The sequence below is a fragment of the Bos mutus genome, chromosome 27, assembly GCF_027580195.1.
Source record: "Bos mutus isolate GX-2022 chromosome 27, NWIPB_WYAK_1.1, whole genome shotgun sequence".
Lineage (NCBI taxonomy): Eukaryota > Metazoa > Chordata > Mammalia > Artiodactyla > Bovidae > Bos > Bos mutus.
The window spans coordinates 38,447,805-38,469,420 of record NC_091643.1 but is presented as its reverse complement, the minus strand read 5'-3'; the positions used below and the strand labels follow the sequence as shown (position 1 = coordinate 38,469,420).

General features: G+C 45.0%; 1 non-coding gene across 1 annotated transcript; it reads left to right on the top strand.

The window, feature by feature from the left end:
• The first annotated feature begins 19,357 nt into the window (after positions 1–19,357).
• LOC138985991 (U6 spliceosomal RNA) lies at positions 19,358–19,463 on the top strand. Its single transcript, XR_011462944.1, has one exon. It is a non-coding gene; the product is annotated as a U6 spliceosomal RNA (small nuclear RNA).
• The last annotated feature ends 2,153 nt before the right edge of the window (positions 19,464–21,616 follow it).

Sequence of the window (21,616 nt, the reverse complement as noted above, 5' to 3'; positions counted from 1 at the left end):
ATCATGGCATCCAGTCCCATCATTTCATGGCAAATAGGTGGGGAAACCATGGAAACAGTGAGAAACTTTATTTTCTTGGCCTCTGAAATCACTGCATATGGCAACTGCAGCCATGAAATTAAAAGACACTTGCTCCTTTTAAGAAAAACTATGACTAACCTAGACAGCATATTAAAAAGCTGAGATATTACTTTACCAACAAAGTCTGCCTAGTCAAAGCTATGGTTTTTCCAGTAGTCATTATGGATGTGAGAGTTGGACCATAAAGAAAGCCGAGTGCTATAGAATTGATACTTTTGAACTGTGGTGTTGGAGAAGACTCTTGAAAGTCCCTTGGTCTGCAAGGAGATGCAACCAATCCATCCTAAAGGAAATCAGTCCTGAATAATCATTGGAAGGACTGATGTTGAAGCTGAAGCTCCAATCCTTTGGCCACCTGATGTGAAGAACTGACTCATTGGAAAAGACCCTGCTGCTGGGAAAGATTGAGGACAGGAGGAGAAGGGAACAAGAGAGGATGAGATGGTTGGATGGCATCACCAGCTCATTGGACATGAGTTTGAGCAAGCTCCAGGAGTTGGTGATGGACAGGGAAGCCTGGCATGCTGCAGTCTATGGGGTTGCAAAGAGTTGGACACAACTGAGCGACTGGACTGAACTGATTCAAATTCCTAAAGGCTCCAAATCAAAACCAGAATTAGATGTCACCTTAGATCTGTTGAATGACTATTTTTTAAAACTTTTTATTTTATATTGTAGTATAGCCAATCAACAATGTTGTGATTTCAGGTGGAAAGTGAAGGAACTCAGCAATGCATATACATGTATTCATTCTCCACCACCTGTCCAGGCTGCCACATAACATTTAGCAGGCTATCTTTAAATAGATAAGACACAATATACTAGCAAGGATGTGTAGAAAAAGGAAAGCCTTGTGCACTGTTTTGGGGAGTGTAAGTTGGTACAGCCATGATGAAAGACAATATGCAGTTTTCTTGAAAAATTAAACCAGGTGGATTCTGCAATCAGAATCCACCTGAACTCCTGAACTCACCTCTTCCCATGGACACATTGAATCTACAGTGACAAATAAGAAAAATGTCGTCCAAAAGTAATCCAGAGACTAGTTGAGCAACTCCTATGCATTGAGCAAATGAGAAAAGAAACCCACATTGTGTCTTAGCCACTCCTGCCCGTTTCAGTCTCAACATCAACCGCACCACTGGCACAGTGACACACATTGAGGAGGGACTTGTAACTCCCAGCCTCCTCCTGAAGACTGAAGGGTTTCTATAGGGACAGGGTAAAGGGACAGAGTAGGTGATGAAATAGTTAATCCCACTAGGGCAGCATAGGTAGAGAGAGTCCTTTGGGAGAACCCAGTAAGTTAGTGATCGCTCCAGAAAGCAGGCTTTTTCTCTTTCCGACTTACTGCACTCTGTAGGACAGTCTCTAGGTCCATCCACATCTCTGCTGTTAACACATACAAGTGGAAAATGGTACTGACGAACCTAGTCACAGGGCAGGAAAAGAAAGAGATGCAGACGTAGGGAACTGAAGTGTGAACACTGGGAGGACGTGGGTGTGGGGTGAACTGGGAGCTGGAGGCTGACCTGTGTGCACCACCATGTGTGAAATAGATGGCTAGTGGCATGCTGCTGTACAGCCCAGGGAGCTCAACTCCGTGCTCTGTGATGACCTAGATGGGCGGGTGAGGGGAGTGGGAGGGAGGTTCAGGAGGGAGGGGGTATATGTGCACATCTGGCTGATTCACTTTGCTGTACAGCAGAAACTAATGCAACATTGTAAAATGTTGTAAAATATACAAAAAAAAATGTGTATACCCCAATTTTAAAAAAAGAGAGAGAGAAGAAAGCAGGCTTGCTTAACTCACGAAACAAAGGAGGCTTGCTTAACAGCAAAGCAATAAATCATCAGTTATACTTGCACCCTGCTGGTTGATGTCACTAAGTTAATGGTCCCTAGGACATGCACCTCTGTGCACACTAAAAATAAAAATACAGTGGAAAGGGGACATTACACTGAAACCTGAGATGATTTAGCACATTTTAGTATCTTCAACCACCTTTTCATTTCCATAGCACCGTGACAGTCCCAGCTGGGTCAAAAACTCCCCTGCCCAACACATAGGAGGAGTTAATGAGGAAACAGTCAACCTTCTCCAAGGTGCCAGGTGGCAAACATGTGAAATCATCACCTCTATCTACCTTAATCTTTCACAGGACTCCAGCTTCCAGGTGCCATCCTCTTCTTCTCAGTTAGGATCAGCTTTAACTACAGTTTTCACACACACACACACACACACACACACACACTCAGCAATGACCCTAGAAGCTTCGAGATCCCAATTCTTTCCATCTTATGCCTCTGCCATGTGGCCCAAAGTAGCTGTTCAAGCTCCGGCCATCACTCTTTCATTCCACCACCCAGAAAAGATAAGTGGGAAAGAAGGGAAGCACTCCTTTTTCCCAAGGCATTTGCCAGAGGTCTCACAACACCTACACTTGCATTTCATTGACCAAAATGTAGTCAATGTGGCCACACTTGGCTACAAGGGGGAGTTAGGAAAGGCAGTCATCTGGCTGCACACCAGTCTTCCCAGTCTGACTCTAGATTCTTTCCACAGAGGGGAAAACTGATATTGGGAATCTCTGCTACCAACGCAAAATAATTTTTCCAGGCCTCTCAGTAGATGCTTGCAATGGTTACTGCAGTTGCTTATGTGTGTGTGTGCACGCACACACATGCACGAGTGCATGTTCCCTCTTCTAGGGTGTGGAAAAGAGACATGGTTGTCTATCTTATCGATGTATAAATCACAGTTCAGCTGACTCCGATCCCCAGTTACACCTGGACTTGGCAAGACCATTAAAGAGCCTTCTATCAGTCTATCAGAGGCAATTGTTGCCAATGTTACTTATTACATATTTATTATTGATATTCTCTAGTGTCAAACGTCGGAGAAGGCAATGGCACCCCACTCCAGTACTCTTGCCTGGAAAATCCTATGGACAGAGGAGCCTGGTAGGCTGCAGTCCATGGGGTCACTAAGAGTCAGATATGACTGAGCGTCTTCACTTTCACTTTTCACTTTCATGCATTGGAGAAGGAAATGGCAACCCACTCCAGTGTTCTTGCCTGGAGAATCCCAGGGATGGAGGAGCCTGGTGGGCTGCCATCTATGGGGTCACACAGAGTCGGACATGACTGAAGTGACTTAGCAGTAGCAGTGTCAAACGTAAAGACGACTTGTACTTCTTTGTACACCGGGCTCCAAAAGCCTGCCTCAGGATAAAGCTGTGGTCTCACCACGGAAAGGTCTACGTGCCAGTGATCTCATCTTGCCGTCTCCTCAATGTTCTCATCTTACTACTTGTTCTGTTCTGCAGACATCATTGTCAGTTTTTCTATTAAGTTACACGTAGTTTATCTGTGACAAATCGAAATGTACACACAAGTTCTCACTGTATGCCAGGCTTAAATGTGTCACAGAGCCCGAATTAGAAAGGAGGTGTCACAGCAGAAGCTCCCTGCCAGAGCATGAGTCATGTCTGAGGCAGGATCCAGGACAAGCAGGTGACCAGAGGGTTTGAGGCTCGAAGGTGGCTGGAGGTCAAGCCCGAGTCTGGGTACAGAGCCAGGGACCTAAACGGTGCCTGGCTCAGCTGCAGAGCAAGCAGGACCAGACCGCGAAAGGTCCTGGAGGCCACGAAAAGTGTGACTTTAACCTAGAAAAGGGGAGTCCCTGCAGGCTTCTCGGAGGGGCAGAGTGAGATGAGGCTTGTTGCAGTGACGGGGCGCTGGCAGCAGGGTGGGAAGGGTTTGAAGCTGGGCGGCAGAACAGCAGACCAGGCGAGTGGAGACCAGATCAGGACTCAGCCAAGTCCCTGGTAGCAATGGAGAAGACGGAAGTCAATAGGCATCTCTTAAGAAAGGAATCAGAATAAAGAAAGGCTGCCAGCCACGTGGATGATATGCAGGGTGGGGTGTGCAGGTATGAAGCTAAAGGAAGACTGAAGGCAATTCTACGTTTCTTAGCACTAAACTGAGACACTTCCAGGAAAAGAGCAGGGTGGTGGTGTTGGAGATAGTTCCTGCTAAGAAAATTTAAGGTTCTTGTCGAATTTCCAGGCTCAGATGTCAAGAGGGCAGTTTGTCTGTTGTTCGTAGGTCAGAAGATGTCTGTGGATTTGGGGGTCATTAGCAAACGATGGGGAGAAGGCAATGGCAACCCACTCCAATACTCTTGCCTGGAAAATCCCACGGATGGAGGAGCCTGATAGGCTGCAGTCCATGGGGTCGCTGAGGGTCAGACAAGACTGAGCGACTTCACTTTCACTTTTCACTTTCATGCATTGGAGAAGGAAATGGCAACTCACTCCAGTGTTCTTGCCTAGAGAATCCCAGGGACGGGGGAGCCTGGTGGGCTGCCGTCTATGGGGTCGCACAGAGTCGGACACGACTGAAGGGACTTAGCAGCAGCACAGCAGTGAAGGGGGAGGGGACAAGGACTGGGGGCACTTTCAGCATGAAGAAAGTTTGAGCCAGGTCCAGATGGTTGAATGAGAGGAAGAATATTCCAGCAGAAATGGTGGTGCTTACAAAATGCTAAGGTACTGAACACCATGGCTGTCTTAGACAATGTAAGGGGCTTGTGTGAGTGCAGCTTGGTTTAGAAGGCAGCGAGCAATGGAATATGGTGATAGAAAGGCAGGTCTGGACCAGACTGGGAAGAGCTTTACAGCTGTCCTTAGGAGCATATACCCTAAAAAGTTTTAACAAGTCTTAGCAGGACTGTTCCTATATAAGCAATGCAAACCTACTGAGAGTGGATTGGGTAAGGGAATTTATCATGAAGATCTAAGGGACTTGCATGAACCTGCTGCTGGGAATTACAGCAGAGAATGGGCATGCCTTCCTCTCCCTCTTTCTTTCGGGGCACATGGGCTGCTTTCAATGTGCCTTTGTCTCTCTCAAAGGTCATTTGTTCTTCTCCCAAAGTATCAGCATGTCTGGTTGGGGTTTCCAAGGCACCAATTGTGAGTGCAATTCCACATGACTTCTGTGCTCCAGTGTTTAGTCCAGTTTGGCTCATAATCTGTACCTGATGGTCTGTGACTTCATTATCTTGGATCCAACACTGGAGGCTGGAGAGAGGGATTCCCTTGTACGAACCCGGGTCTATAGATCTGTCTCAGTGCCTCTGAGGAGCAGTGCCAGAGACAGGGGCATGGATTAGGAAAGCATGCTCTGTGTTTCTACATAGTGGCAGTGTGTTGGGGTATCAGTAAATCCTAGAGAAGAAACATGGCACATCTTCCTGGAGTGCAAATTTTCTCTTTAATTCAGTCAACTTTTAATTGTTTCTACAGCCTGGATCAATGCCTAGAAAATAAAGTAAAAACACAAAGTCTTATCCCTTTAGGAGCCTACCTTATTTCAAGGGAGAAGCAGTGCTTACTATGTCACATAGAAGTAAATGTAATATAAGGCAGAGAAAGGGAGATTAGCATCAGGTTTGGCTACAAATAACAAAATCCTAAAACAAGCTTGAACAAGTTAAGAAGGCTTTTTTTGTTTTTGCTTATAAGAACTCTGGAGGTAATAAGTACAGTGCTGGTATGGTGCTCCACAGTATCAGGAATTCAAGTTATTTTCATATGATTGTTCTGCTCTGTGTGCCTGCCAACATGGCTGCTGATGCTCCAGCCATTACATATGATTTCACCCAATAATAGGCACACACAATGCATCTTATACCCCACATACACCACTTTCTTTTATATTTCATTGGCTAGGCAAATTATCCAGGTGCAGAAAAACTGGGAAACAGCCTTTTATATTAGGTAGTCATGTTGGGTAAAAATCAGGAATCTATTATAAACAGGGAGTGTGGATATTGGGGAAAACTAGCAGTGTCTGTTGCAATATGAGCAAATACTGACAAAGTGGCACACATGTTACTCAAGACGGTTAAGAGACAGTTTCTGTGAGGACAGGTAACAGAGACTGGGAAAGAGAGAGAGGACAAGCACGTCCTTCTATGGGGAGGAAAATTCCAGGTGCTGGGAAGGCCTGTGCTGCAAGAGATCAGGACAGCTGGCTCTTCAAAATGACCACCAGAGGAACTCAGGGACCCAGTGAGACCCGTTCTTCACTGCAATAAAGAATATCCTCATGTAGATGGGAGAAGAGAGGATATTCATGGGTTTGGAGGTGTGGGTTTGAGTGGTTTATGGAGGCCGTTCAACGTGGACACCTAACTGGAGTTGGGCAGTCAGTGATAGGAGTTCCCATCTGGCGGACATGGCAGGTAAGGACCCTCGAACTGGGCTGAGGCCCAAGCCGCTGTCTGCTCAGCACCCTGTGGAGGGACCGTCCACCAGGGAGGGGCTCCCCCGCAGGAGCCATCTGCTGTCCGGAGGAGAGGCTGCCAAGCTGCCCTTCAATGGAATTTTGAGAGATTTCCAAAGAAAACAGCAGAGTTACTGGTTGACAACACTATCTTCCCAGGACAAAGAATAAAGTCAAGGTGAGGAGGGCTCAGTCCTGACACTTAGTACACTTACTATGCAGCTGCAGCTGGGAGCCTGCAGCTGCACGAAGGGTACTTGCCCACCCCTCGGAGGGGGTTCCTGGTGAGGCCTGGGGTGAGGGGGTGAGGGGCACAGGTGGGACTTAACTTGGGTTTTACTTTCAGATGGGAGGACAGTTGACCCTTGAACAACACAAGTTTGAACTGCAAGGGTCCAGTTATTTCTGGACTTTTTTCAAAGGTAAATACTATAGTACCCGAGGAAGCACCTTTAAATACTCCAGTTTTCAATGACGTGGCACCCCCGTGCCCCTAACTCCTGGAGTTGTTCAAATGTCAACCACCTCGAGCAGAGAGCTGACGGAAGGATCGCCTTGGCTGCTGTATTCATTCACTCCAGCTGCTGCAACACAGCTCCACAGACAGGACTTATTATTGTTGTTCAGTTGCTCAGTCGTGTCTGACTCTTTGTGACCTCATGGACTACAGCACACCAGGCTTCCCTGTCCTTCACCATCTCCTGGAATTTCTTCAGACTCATGACCATTGAGTCGGTGATGCCATCCAACCATCTCATCCTCTGTCGTCCCCTCCTCCTGCCCTCGATCTCTCCCAGTGTCAGGGTCTTTTCCAATGAGTTGGCTCTTTGCATCATTGTAACAAAGCTCCACAGACCAAGGTCTTAAAGAATAGACAATTTGCCACAGTTCTGAGCGCTAGAAAATCAAAGCCAAGGTGCTGGTGGAGATGGTTCCTCCCAAGGGCCATGAGAAAGGCCCTGTCCCAGCCCTCTCTCCTTGGCTTGGAGATGGCCGTCGCCTCCCTGTGTTTCTGTCCATCATCACCTCTTTCTGGTGTGTCTGTGTTGCAATTTCCTTCTTATAAGGACGCTAGTCCTTTTGCATTTAAGCCCACCCTCAGGACCTCATTTTACCCCACCCACCACTTCTAACACCTGTTTGCAAATACAGTCACGTCCTGAGATGCTGGGGGTAGGACTCCACCATGTGGAGTTTGAAGGAGATGGAGCTGACCTGTGGCGGCTGCCATGCAGGAGATGCAGTGACTAGGGAGAGGGAGGGGCTGGCGGGTGGAAATATGGGGGCTGCGACACTAACCCGGGTGAGCCAGGACCACACGTGGATGAGGTGGGGAGAGGAGGCTGGGTTCTGGGGGCACCGAGATGGTGAAATGATAGTTTACTCAGGGGTTGGATGTGGGGCAGGCTGGAGCAGAGTCAAGAATGACTCTCACACTGTTGGTGGGAATGCAAACTGATACAACCACTGCAGAGAACAGTACAGAGATTCTTTGAAAAACTAGGAATAAAACTACCATACAACCCAGAAATCCCACTACTGGGCATATATCCTGAGGAAACCATAAGTGAAAAAGACACAGGTACCCCAATGTTCATTGTAGAGCTATTTGCAATAACTAGGATGACAGAGGATGAGATGGTTGGATGGCATCACCGACTCAATGGACATGAGTTTGAGCAAGCTCCAGGAGTTGGTGATGGACAGGGAGGCCTGGCATGCCGCGATCCATGGGGTCACAAAGAGTCGGACACGACTAAGCGACTGAACTGAGGACATGGAAGCAACCTAGATGTCCATCGTCAGACGAATAGACAAGGAAGTTGTCATACATATACACGATGGAATTTTACTCAGCTATATAAAGGAATGCATTTGAGTCAGTTCTAATGAAGTGGATGAACCTAGAGCCTACTATACAGTGAAGTAAGTCTGAAAGACATATATCATTTACTAATGCATATAAATAGAATCTAGAAAGATAGACTTGATGATTTTATGTGCAGGGCAGCAAAGGAAATATAGACATAAAGAACAGACTTTTGGACACAGTGAGAGAAGGAGAGAGTGGGATGATTTGAGAGAATAGCATTGAATTACCATGAATAAAATAGGCAACCAGTGGGGTTTGCTATATGACGAGGGCACCCAAAGTTGCTGCTCTCTGACAACCTGGAGGGGTGAGGTGTTGGGAGGTGGGAGGACAGCTTGGGAGGGAGGAGACACACGTAGCCTATGGCTGATTTATGTTGACAGATTTGCCGTCTGTCAGTAAACGAATTACCCTCCAACTAAAATAAAAAAATTTGAAAAAAACAACAAAGTGTAAAAAAAAAGAATGACTATGAGGGGTTTAGCCACTGGCCAATTAGAGATGCTGCTCACTGACCTCCTTCCTTCCATCCAACCTCAGGACCTTGGTACTAGTTTTCTCAGCTTGAAATGCTTTCCTTTTCCTTTTGCTCCTCGTTCCATTTTTAATGTCAGTGTCCCCGCACAAGAGAGGCAGTTCCTGACCTTGTGATTTAAAGGAGCAGCTGCCCAACCCTCTATCCCGTCACCCTGTCTGAAGTCACTGCGTGTCCTGGTAACTCGATCCGTCTCTCACTACTGACATGGCAGAGACGCAGCACAGGGGCCTGCCTGTATCAGTAGATCCTAGATCAGGGCACTCAAAAATGTGACTGAATGAGTGAGTGAGCAAGTGAATGAATGCCCTAGTGCCAGTGGACGTAGCGGGTGAGGAGCAGGATACAGAAGAGGTTTCCAGCATGGAGGACTGGGGAGATGAGAAAAACCCAGCTCAACGTGGCTTTAATAGAAGCTTGTTTGCTCATTAACAAGAAGGTTGAGAAATGATCTGCTGAATCAAACCAGCTGTGAAATACACCCTGAGGATTACATCAAAGGCTTCTTGTCCTATTTCGACTCTGCCTTCAGGTTGAAGCAGACTTTCTACAGAGTTCCAAGTTTCACCCCAATATTAATTCATCAGCCCAAAGACAGGAAGGAGCATTTCTGGTAGCATCATTGGCAGAGTCAACTAGTTTCATTTCCAGAACCCCCAATAACCTCCACTTGAGTCTTGGGAGCCCCAAGGCGGCTAGTGCATCCCTAAACCAAATTATGGTTCGGTTTGTCCTATAGCCTCTTTGTCCTAGAGCAGGCATCCCCAGCCTCTGGGATCTATGCTTGATGTAATAATAAGAAATAAAGTCCACAATAAATGTAATGCACTTGAATCATCCCCAAACCACCCCTCACTCCATCCCCCTGGTCTGTGGAAAAATTTCTTCCATGAAACCAGTCCCTGCTGCCAAAAGTTGGGGACCGCTATCCTAGACGAGTGGTGGTTCAGGAGCCCTTTACACAAGGAGTCTTTTTTTTAAAACCCAAGTTATACCGATTGCTATTTACTATATTGGAAATTAAAATGAGGAGTTTAAAATATTTAGTAACACTTTTTAGGAAACAGTAATACATCCATTATATGTTAATATATTTTATAGGGAAAATTTTCAAAAATGAATTTAGAGTGGCACATTTACATTTTTAAGTCTCTTTAATGTCCGGCTTGATTGAATACAGCTGGATTCACCACATTCAATCTGTTGTCATAGTTTTTTCTTTCTTTTGGCTGAGGCATCTGAAGAAAATCCAGGCTTAGTTAGATGTGATTGGAAAAGGGAAGGAGTTAATAGCCTTCAGATAATATGAATATTATTTCATATTATACTAAAACACAGAAACTGGTCATTTCTTAAATGTTGTTAGCAATGTAGTTTGACATGTCAAATTTTTGAACGCTGTTATATTGAAATCCACTGGTCTGCCTTGCACTTTGAAATGTACCCATGCAAGATTTTTAGACCCCAAGCACTGATGTATAAAAAAATGCTTCACTGAGTTATGCTGGCCGTCTAAATGTTGATATGATACTGAAAACACAAGAATTATCGCCACAGAAGTAAAAATCAGTCCAATTATTGGGAACATATCAAGTTCACGAGAGCAAAAGTAGGTTTTTCAAGATTCTAATTTTCATTTAAAAGCTCAAGTTTTATTATTATCAGCAATACAGTCAGTTCTTCCTTGAAGTGACAGCACCATTTTGTTCACTTTTGATTAAAAAAAAAAAAAAAAACCTATGGTTATTCTGGCAGGTGTACCTGTTACTCGAGTAAAAATTCTGTTCTATGAAAATACTAGCTAGTTGAGCTCACAAATCAAACTTTTTTCTCCGAAGAACTATGGTACATCAGACGGGGTACATCAAACGGGCTTCACACAAATGTATCATTTACTCACACAATGTTATTAATAAAAGGAAGTGTACTCAAGGTCATAATTTAATATAATTAATGTTTGTTGTTTCATCGAGGGTATTCTTAGGTGAAATGAATGGTTTTTCACTGAGAGTCCATGGTGATGGACACATGGCCACTATGCACTCTGCTATTGATGCCAACTTGGCCTTGATGCCACGGTGCTAGTGGGTTTATCCATGAACATTACTCCAAGTTCAACACAAATAATGTTTCAATGTCATTAGGAATATATTTTTGACTTTGGACCATCTGTAAAGGTCTTGAGGAGCTTCAAGGGTTCAACGTCCAAAGAAACAAAAGCAAGGAAACCCACGAGAAATCACTGCCTGTCCTGGGAGAGGGGATGGAGTCGACTTCCCCCAAAGCACGTGAGCTGTATTGGGGAGCAGCAGACATCCGATCTAAATGGGAATCTGAGGGCTCTCAAGAGGAAATAGGACAGGCGGCTCACACTCCTCCACTAACAGAAGCAGGAGACAATAACTGGAGTTGTTAATTACAACCATGAGCAGGTCGGATTCGAGACAGCTGTGAGGACAACATTTCATTCAAAACTCCAAACAGTGTTTAAGCCTTTTAGAACCACAGTGCCCTCTCGTTTCAGTTTTACAGGTAAAAATAAATGAAAACTTGAGTGGAGGCAGAGTCCTGGACCCCGTTCTAAGTTACTAGTGAGGAGATGTCATTCTTTCTCCTCATCTTAAGGGAAGTGAAGACAAGCTTCCCTTTGCTTCTATGGGTGCTACTGTTCAGATCACACCCTTCTGTTACCACTAAGCTATAGTCAATTTACAGTACAACTGATCAGCTTACAGCTTTCTTTAATTACATTCCACACCTGAGTTCAGGTGGTATCAGCCAGGGTGGCCCAGGGCCCTCAGACACACAGACCTCATAGCATTCAGCGTGTCCGTTCTGTGGCTTGTCACACAGACACAACCAGGTTTATTCAACTCTGCTCTCTGATTGCTCCGTGGAGACGCCAAGACCTTTGAAGAATTAATACTTTGTCTTAGTATCACGCCAAGTAAAGTCTCCTCCATGTGAAGATTGCAGAATGATTACCCTGTATTTTTTCCTAGTATGCTTTTTTACTTTTTAGTTTAACTGTTATAAGTTCCCCCACTGTCTGGCTTTTATTTTCATGTAGGTTGTCATGTTTATAACATTTTCCCCAAAAACACAGAGGTAGTGATATTTTTTTACTAATCCATTCGTTCCCCTCTGATTTTAAATGCCACTTTCGTGAGACCCGACACAAAAGACACAGACACAGTAGTACCGGAGAAGGACTTGCTTTTGCCCTCCTGAGCCATCTGCCTCCTGGCTCGCCACATAATATCACGGTCACATTACAATACTTGTAGTGCCTACTGGGAAAATTCCTCAGGCTACAAACTGTTGCTACAAAAATCACCACATAGTTAGAAAGTTAAATAAAACTAATTTATCTTTTTTTTCTTTCACTTTTTTTTTTTAATTTTTTTTTTTTTTTTTTTTTCTAATTTTATTTTTAAACTTTACATAATTGTATTAGTTTTGCCAAATATCAAAATGAATCCGCCACAGGTATACATGTGTTCCCCATCCTGAACCCTCCTCCCTCCTCCCTCCCCATACCATCCCTCTGGGTCGTCCCAGTGCACTAGCCCCAAGCATCCAGTATCGTGCATCGAACCTGGACTGGCCACTCGTTTCTTACATGATATATTACATGTTTCAATGCCATTCTCCCAAATCTTCCCACCCTCTCCCTTTCCCACAGAGTCCATAAGACTGTTCTATACATCAGTGTCTCTTTTGCTGTCTCGTACACTGGGTTATTGTTACCATCTTTCTAAATTCCATATATATGCGTTAGTATACTGTATTTATGTTTTTCCTTCTGGCTTACTTCACTCTGTATAATAGGCTCCAGTTTCATCCACCTCATTAGAACTGATTCAAATGTATTTTTTTTAATGGCTGAGTAATACTCCATCGTGTATCTTAAGGTTCTGAGGTCAGACGTTTGGAACGGGCCCCACTGGGGTCGTGAAGGTCCCGAGCAGGGCTGTGTCCTTCTGGGGCTCCAGGGGACGGTCCGAGCCCTCGTCTTGCCTTCTCCCTGGCCCCAGCCCTTCCTCCATCCTGCAAGCTGATCAAGGGGCCAAGGGGCCAAGGGGAGCCCTAACCCCACCCCCCGCATCTCTTCAAGCTCCTTTCCTGGCCCCTCCTTATATGTTAAGGTGCCTCGTGATTCTATGGGGAACACCTGACTAACCAAAGGACTGCCTCCTTCAGGTCTTGGGACTGGCAAACCTGATTCTGTCTGTGCTCTAAATTATTCACCAGCTCTAGAAACTACGGGGATGTCTTCGGATGGCCATCACTGCGCCTGCAAAGCTCGTTATGCCTTTTAAAAAATGTTTGGTTGTTTCCCAACAAGAAGATTATAATGCTTTTTTCTTACTTTTTTTTTTTTGGAGGCACAGGGTGAAATGTGGGGACTGGCAAAGACCCCAGACAAGGGTGGAACCCGCACCACCTGCAGAGGAATTGTGGAGTCCTATCTGCTGGACTCCCAGGGAAGTCCCTACAGCACATTTTTCTTGTTTTTGTTCAGTCGCTTAGATGTGTCCAACTCTTTGAGACCCCATGGACTGCATTATGCCAGGCTTCCCTGTCCTTCACTATCTCCCCAAGTTTGCTCAAACTCATATCCAGTCAATGATGCCATCCAACCATCTCATCCTCTGTTGTTCCCTTCTCCTCCTGCTTTCAATCTTTCCCAGCATCAGGGTCTTTTCCAGTGAGTCAGATCTTCCCATCAGGTGGCCAAAGTATTGCAGCTTCAGCTTCAGTCCTTCCAATGAATATTCAGGGTCGATTTCCTTTAGGATGGACTGGTTTGATCTCCTTGCAGTCCAAAGGACTTCCAAGAGTCTTCTCCAACACCACAGTTCAAAAGCATCAATTCTTCGGTGCTCAGCCTTCTTTATTGTCCAACTCTCACATCCATACATGATCACTGGAAAAACCATAGCCTTGACTAGACAGAGCTTTGTTGGCAAAGTAATGTCTCTGCTTTTTAATATACTGTCTAGGTTGGTCATAACTTTCTTCCAAAGAGCAAGCAAGCGTCTTTTAATTTCATGGCTGCAGTCACCATCTGCAGTGATTTTGGAGCCCCCCCAAAATAAAGTCTGTCACTGTTTCCATTGTTTTCCCATCTATTGGCCATGAAGTGAAGGAACCAGATGCCACGATCTTAGTTTTTCAAATGTTGAGTTTTAAGCCAGTTTTTTTTAACTCTTGTCTTTCACCTTTATCAAGCAGCTATTTAGTTCCTCTTCACTTTCAGCCATAAGGTTGGTGCAACTGCATATCCGAGGTTATTGATATGTCTCCTGGCAATCTCCATTCCAGCTTGTGCTTCATCTAGCCCGGCATTTTGAACGCTGTACTGCTGCTGCTGCTAAGTCACTTCAGTCGTATCCGACTCTTGGCGACTCCACGGACTGCAGCCTACCAGACTCCTCCATCCATGGGATTTTCCAGGCAAGAGTACTGGATTGGGGTGCCATCGCCTTCTCCGGCTGTACTCTACATATAAGTTAAATAAGCAGGGTAACAATATACAGCTTTGGCATATTCCTTTCCCAATTTAGAACCAATCTGTTGTTCCATGTCCAGTTCTAACTGTTGCTTCTTGACCTGCATATAGGTTTCTCAGGAGGCAGGTGAGGTGATCTGGTATTCCCAACTCTTTTTCACAGTTTGCTGTGATCCATACAGTCAAAGGCTTTAGTGTAGTCTATGAAACAGATGTTTTTCTGAAATTCTCTTGCTTTTTCTATGATCCAATGAATGCATGCGTGCTAAGTTGCTTCAGTAATGTCCGACTCTTTGTGACCTTATGTACTGTAGCCCACCAGGCTCCTCTGTCCAAGGGATTCTCCAGGCAAGAATACTGGAGTGGGTTGCCATGCCCTCCTCCAGGGGATCTTCCTGACCCAAGGTTCAAATCCACATCTCTTATATCTTCTGCATTGGCAGGCAGGTTCTTTACCATAGTGCTACCTGGGAAGCCCAAAGGCAGAGGAACCAGAGATCAAATTACTATGATCCAATGAATGTTGGCTATTTGATCTCTGGTTCCTCTGCCTTTTCTAAATCCAGCTTGAACATTTGGGATTTCTCGGTTCATGTACTGTTGAAGCCTAGCTTGGAGAATGTTGAGCCTTACTTTGCTAGCATATGAAATTGTGCAGTAGTTTGAACTTTCTTTGGCACTGCCCTTTTTTGGGATTGGAATGAAAACTGATCTTTTGCAGTCCTGTGGCCACTGCTGAGTTTTCCAAATTTACTGGCATATTGAGTGCAGCACTTTAACAGCATCATTTTTAAGGATTTGAATTAATGCAGCTGGAATTCCGTCACCTCCACTAGCTTTTTGTTCCTAGTGATGTTTCCTAAGGCCCACCTGACTTCACACTCCAAGGTGTCTGGTTCTAGGTGAGTGATCACACCATTGTGGTTATCTGGGTCACTGAGATCTTTTTTGTATAGTTCTTCTGTGTATTCTTGCCTCCTTTTCTTAATGTATTTTGCTTCTGTTAGCTCCATACCATTTCTGTCCTTTATTGTGCCCATTGTTATATGGGCACAATAAAGGACATTTATGCCCTTGGTATCTCTAGTCTTTCCCATTCTGTTGTTCTAAGTCCCACTATGTTCTTTTCCTTTGCATCTCTTGCCCCCACAAAATGAAACCAGTTTGGTGGTCAGCAAGATCAAACCAGTCAATCCTAAAGGAAATTGGTCCTGAATATTCATTGGAAGGACTGATGCTGAGGCTGAACCTCCATTATTTTGGCCACCTGATGCGAAGATCCAACTCATTGGAAAAGAGCCTGATGCTGGGAAAGATTGAGGGCAGCAAAAGAAGGGGGTGACAGAGGATGAGATGGTTGGATGGCATTACCGACTCAATGGACATGAGTTTGAGCAAGCTCTGGGAGTTGGTGATGGATAGGGAGGCCTGGCGTGCTGCAGTCCATGGGGTCACAAAGAGGCGTGGACATGACTGAGCGACTGAACTGAACTGTGAGGCTGAGTATCATGAATCCTAATAATCAAGGATAAAAAACAAGTTTACATTTACCATGCTGGAAAGGTGAGTACTTTCCTGTACATAAAATATAAAATGTTTTTCATAATCAAAAGAAAGTTACACTCTATCACCAATCTGTAATACAGCTGGTCTTCCCAGATGGCACTTCCAATGCAGGAGATGTAAGTACATAGGTTTGATCCCCTGGAGGAGGGCATGGCAACCCATTCCAGTATTCTTGCCTGGAGAGTCCCATGGACAGAGGAGCCTGGTGGGCTACAGGGTCACAAAGAATTGGACACAGCTAAAACACCTTAGCATGCAGGCATACACATGATACAGTTATATAATAAAACATTTTTCTGAGTATTCTACTTTTGTGGAATGTCAGCCTGTAAACATTTATTTTCTCATTCTAAATAAATATCCATATTAAAATCCAATTTTGTATTTGTAGTTATATTCTTTTATTTTTTTTCCCCTCCTGAAACTTATGTTCTTAAAGCACTCTCCATTGTCCCAACTGAGGAAGTTCCATGCCCCACAGAACCTGTTTCCACCCTTCAAGGATGAAACCAAACTCCATCTGGTTTACTCAAGCCTGAAACTGAAGAGGCATCCTTCACTCTTCCCTCCCCCTCCTTATCACTAAGGTCAAGTAACTCCCTCGGATCACACCTTCTGGCTATCTCTTGCCAAAGTCACCTCTTGGCTTGTTTTTCTGCATTATTTTTATTTGCCTCTGTAACAAATTAATCCCATCGTCCACCCCAGGCCAGCAAAGGTCATGGCCTCAGGGTCTTTATCTGTTCTCTCTTTTATCTCTGACACCCAGCAAGAAGTGGGATGTGGAATGCTGGATACTTATTTGCTAAATCAATATTTTTTTGTTAAAACTTGAAATGATACAGGAAGTCCAGCTGGCCTTCATTTAATCTTACTTCCTCTCCCCTGAGAAAACCACTGTCATCAGTAGTTTTTAGACTTTTACATCTAGAAATAGAGATTTTTGTTCTTTTTTTTTTTTTTACAGAAATGGGATAATAGTGCATATATTATCTAGCAGGCTTCCCAGATGGCTCAGTGATAATCTGCTTGACAAGCAGGAGACACAGGAGACTCGGATTCGATCCCTGGGTCCAGAAGATCCCCTGGAGGAGGAAATGGCAACTCATTCCAGTATTCTTGTCTGAAAAACCCCATGGACAGAGGAGCCTGGCAGGCTACAGTCCATAGTGTTGCAAAGAGTCAGACTCTACTGAGCATGCATTATCCAGCAACTTGCTTTTTTCACCTAACCTGCAGATCTATGATGATACATTTGGGTCTACTTTTTTTTTTAACTGCTGTGTACCATTTCATTTCTTGTGTCATCTTGGTGTATTCATGCAACCACTCTGCTACTGACTGTTCATTTAACTAGATTTATTGAGTCAATGGTATCTGTCCATTTGATCTGCCTCAGAAGATTCCGGGAGTCCAGAACACCTTGCATTTCACAATGTCCCATTCACTTGCCCCTTCTCCATCTTCCATACGATTCTGCACTCAGATGGGAAAGGTATAATAACTTTAGCACACAAAGAATAACTTAATTTCTTTTTTACTGAAGGATAATTGCCTTACAGACAGCTTCCTTGAACTGTTGTTGTTCAGTTGCTCAGTAATGTCCAGCTCTTTGCGACCCAATGGACTGTGGCACGCCAGGTTTCCCTGTCCTTCACTATCTCCTGGAGTTTGCTCAAACTCATGTCCATTGAGTTGGTAACTGAGGTATCATTAACACAAACTTTATTTACAGTAATTATCAGATTTTGTGATATACAATGATTAAATTGTACATTGCTAATAGCCATAGCTCAATCCAGAAGAAATTTTAACTCTTAGGACCCTGATAACACAGTCTGATCAATAAAAAAGACTTGGAAGCATAAAATATATTCTGTGAAGATAAAATGATGTGGCAGAAGTGGAATGAAAATGTTTTCAAGGAGATAAAGGATCAACGTAAAATTCTAATTGGGAAAAATCTTGTTGATGTTCAGTCACTAAGTCTTGTCCGACTCTTTGCAACCCCACAGACAGCAGGACTCTAGGCTTCCATATCCATGAGATTTTTCAGACAAGAATACTGAAGTGGACTGCCATTTTCTTCTCCAGGGGGTCTTCTTGACCCCGGGACCAAAACTGAGTGTCCTGTGTCTCCTGCATTGCAAGCAGATTCTTTACCCACTGAGCCAACCCATGGGGTCCACTTAAAAGATTTCTGTAATCACTTAATTTAAAAATTTTATTCACAACTCATGGGAACTTACTTCTTTTTTAACTGATTAAACTTATGATAAAAATAATTGTAGATATTAGCTTAAAAACAAGTGAGGGAAATACACAACATACTTCGAGGGGGCATCTGAATTTAAAAAAATGTAGGACACATTACTTGCTGAACACAGGTTTCCTCCACCTTGAGAACCTGTGAGCTCTTAACTTCAGTCCTTCAGACATGCTGTTCTCACTTGGAAGGTGCTTCCTCTTCCTTCTCATCCCTAGTTTTACCCTAGCAAGCTCACACTCTCTACCTGAGAAGCCTTCTATGTGCCCAGCCTAAATGAGATCTCATTATATGTCCATATGGTACCATGAATTCCCCCTTTAGATAAAACTCACCCCACTGCAAGGGGTTAAAATATGTACAAGGTAAGGAAGTACAGGCAGAAGGTGTGGCCTGAGTACAGCCTAAGAGGTGGACAGGAGAGTAAATTTGTGACTGGGAGTCTGCAGATAAGGAAGCTGCAGGGCACAGGGGATAATCGAGTGGGAAGGGGCTGAGTTTGGATATAAACAGAGGACAAGGGCAGCTCAAGTTCTCAGTGTCTCCACGTCAGAACCTGGCACAAAACTTTACAACCTGCTGACCAAGAGTAATACAGGGATGCTGCTGCTGCTGCTAAGTCACTTCAGTCAGTCCTGTCCGACTCTGCGTGACCCTAGGGACAGCCCACCAGGCTCCTCTGTCCATAGGATCCTCTAGGCAAGAATACTGGAGTGGGTTGCCACTTCCTTCTCCAATAGAGGGATAATCCACAAGAAGTAACATATTTACACATATCACACACATTTACTGACTTCATGTGTACAGATTGTAATGTTAACACTGAACCAGTTTTATCCCTTCATGTCTGCGTGCTTAGTCACTCAGTCCTATCGGACTCTTTGCGACCCCATGGAGTGTAGCCCGCCAGGCTACTCTGTTCATGGGAGTCTCCAGGCAAGAACACTGGAGTGCATTGCCATTTCTTTCTCCAGGCGATCTTCCCAACCCAGGGATTGGGAAGATTTCTTTCTGTTCCTTTCCTTTATTGCAGGTGGGTTCTTTGCCTTCTGAATCACCAGAGAATCTTATCCCTTCATACATTTCCCTAGTTGTACAGATGTCTGGTCTCATTTAATTCAAGGAAGCATGGGGCCACTGATTGTGCACATTATCCATATCCATGACTTTTTCCCTCCAGTATGAATCTAGTTCTCACTGGGCATTGCTTTCCACAGAAAGAGGGGCGTGCTCGCTTTGGCAGCACATATACTAAAATTGGAATGATACAGAAAAGACTAGCATGTCCCTGTGCAAGGATGACATGCAAATTCATGAAGTGTTCCATATTAAAAAAAAAATAAACAACAAAAATCCTGTTGAAAATTTCTCTATTGTGAATGCTTACCTGCTGGCAATATACCTGTGCAAACACTTGTTCCTTGAGCAATTTCCATTCATCTGGCTTTGTCCCTCAGGGTGATCATTTACCAGTCATGTTACATGTCAACTGTGTACAGACGGTCAAATCAGGTAGCCACTGTTCTGGACCTGATTACAATTTTCCACTAAAATGACACTAAATGCATTTGGCTGGGCTTCCTTGGGTTCGATCACTAGGTCAGGAAGATCCCCTGGAGAAGGAAATGGCAACCCACTCCAGTATTCTTGCCTAGAGAATTCCATGGACAGAGGAGCCTGGTGGGCTACAGTCTTTTGGGTTGCAAAGGGTCAGACAGACACTTTCTCAGGCTTGCATCCAGAAAAAAAAGCTTTTTCTTTTTTCACTTAAAGGATTACACAGTAAACCACACTCACGGTAGTCAAAGGATGGTAGAAGAATTCAAAAGGCCTCAGAATCTGTTTTCCTAACAATAAAACAGCTGCCCTGATGTCTTAGATTTTTGTGAAGGTCACAGAAGTATGTCAGTACTTTATTTCACATGTCCATGCGGACATGGCAACCCACTCCAGTACTCTTGTCTGGAGAATCCCGTGTACAGAGGAGCCTGGTGGGCTACAGTCCTCGGGGTCGCCAAGAGTCAGACACGACTGAAGCGACTGAACTACCACGCAAGTACCTTCAAGAACTACACAAAAAATGAGGCTAAGCATAAGCTATCAGGAAGACATTAAACAGCCAGGCCTAGGGAAGTGAAGCAAGAGTGAATCTGATAAGCCTGGAAGGGAAGAGAGTTTGGGTGAGAATGGATCCATGTATATGCATGGCTGAGTCCCTCTGCTGTCCATCTGAAACTATCACAACATTGTTAATCTGCTACGCGCTGTGCTGTGCTTATCAGTCCTGTCCGAGTCTTTGGACCCATGGAATGTAATCCTCCAGGCTCCATGGGGATTCTCCAGGCAGGAATACTGGAGTGGGTTGCCATGCCCTCTTCCAGCGGATCTTCCTAACCCAGGGATCAGAGCCCCGGTTTCCCCGCATTGCAGGCGGATTCTTTACCATCTGAGCCACTAGGGAAGCCAGTTTATCTGCTATACCGCAATATAAAATAAAAAGTTAAAAAAAATAAAATTTGGCATCCAACAATTAAAAAAAATGAGTGAATCTGATAAATTAAAGAAACTTGTAAAAAGGCTGTCCAGCTACGCGTGAACGTACAGTGATGTGAAATGTCATGTATGAAACGAGATGCCAGTCCAGGTTCAATGCACGATGCTGGATGCTTGGGACTGGTGCACTGGGACGACCCAGAGGGATGGTATGGGGAGGGAGGAGGGAGGAGGGTTCAGGATGGATTTTCTTTTAAAAATTTAAAATAAATAAAAAAATAAATAAAAATAAAACCAGCTTAAAAAAAAAAGAAAAAGCAGAGACATTACGTTGCCAACAAAAAAAAAAAAAAGAAAGAAAGGGACCTGATTCGGACACACGCTAGAGGGCGAGTGAAGGGCAGGAAGCGGGGTCCTGGGCACCCGGGGGGAGCAGAGGCAGGAGCCGAGGAGAGCGGGTGGGCGCCGCCGTGAAGAGGAAGGGCAGCCTGACTGTAGAATCCAGGCCGAGAGCCCCTTTGGCTCTTCTGTAACTGCCCCGATTGTCTTCTGCTGGCCTTGACCCAGCCGGCCTGACGAATCTGTCATCTGGGCAGCCAGGGTCTGCAGCACCTTCTAAGTGCCGAGCTTCACCTGTGCGCCCCACGGGAATGGGACCTCTCGGCTCGAGGGCGCATCCCGACGTCCTGAGGCCCTCGGTCGTATGAGCAGGTGGTGGGGCGTCCCCTCAAGCCCACCTGTGCTCAGAGCCCGACCACGGGGTACACTGCCACCCAGATCCACTCGGCGACCCGCACCCACAGCACCGCACGCCTACAGCCAGTCACCGCGTCGCTCCCGCGCGCGCGCCCCCGGAGCGGGGCGGGGCTGAGAGACCTTTGGAACATGCACAGTAGCCTGAACAGGGCAGTCCACGCGGCTGGGCAGCAGATGCGTTTCAACCGTCTACAGCGTTCAACCAATCAGGAGGCGAATTCTTGCCGCGGGACCCCG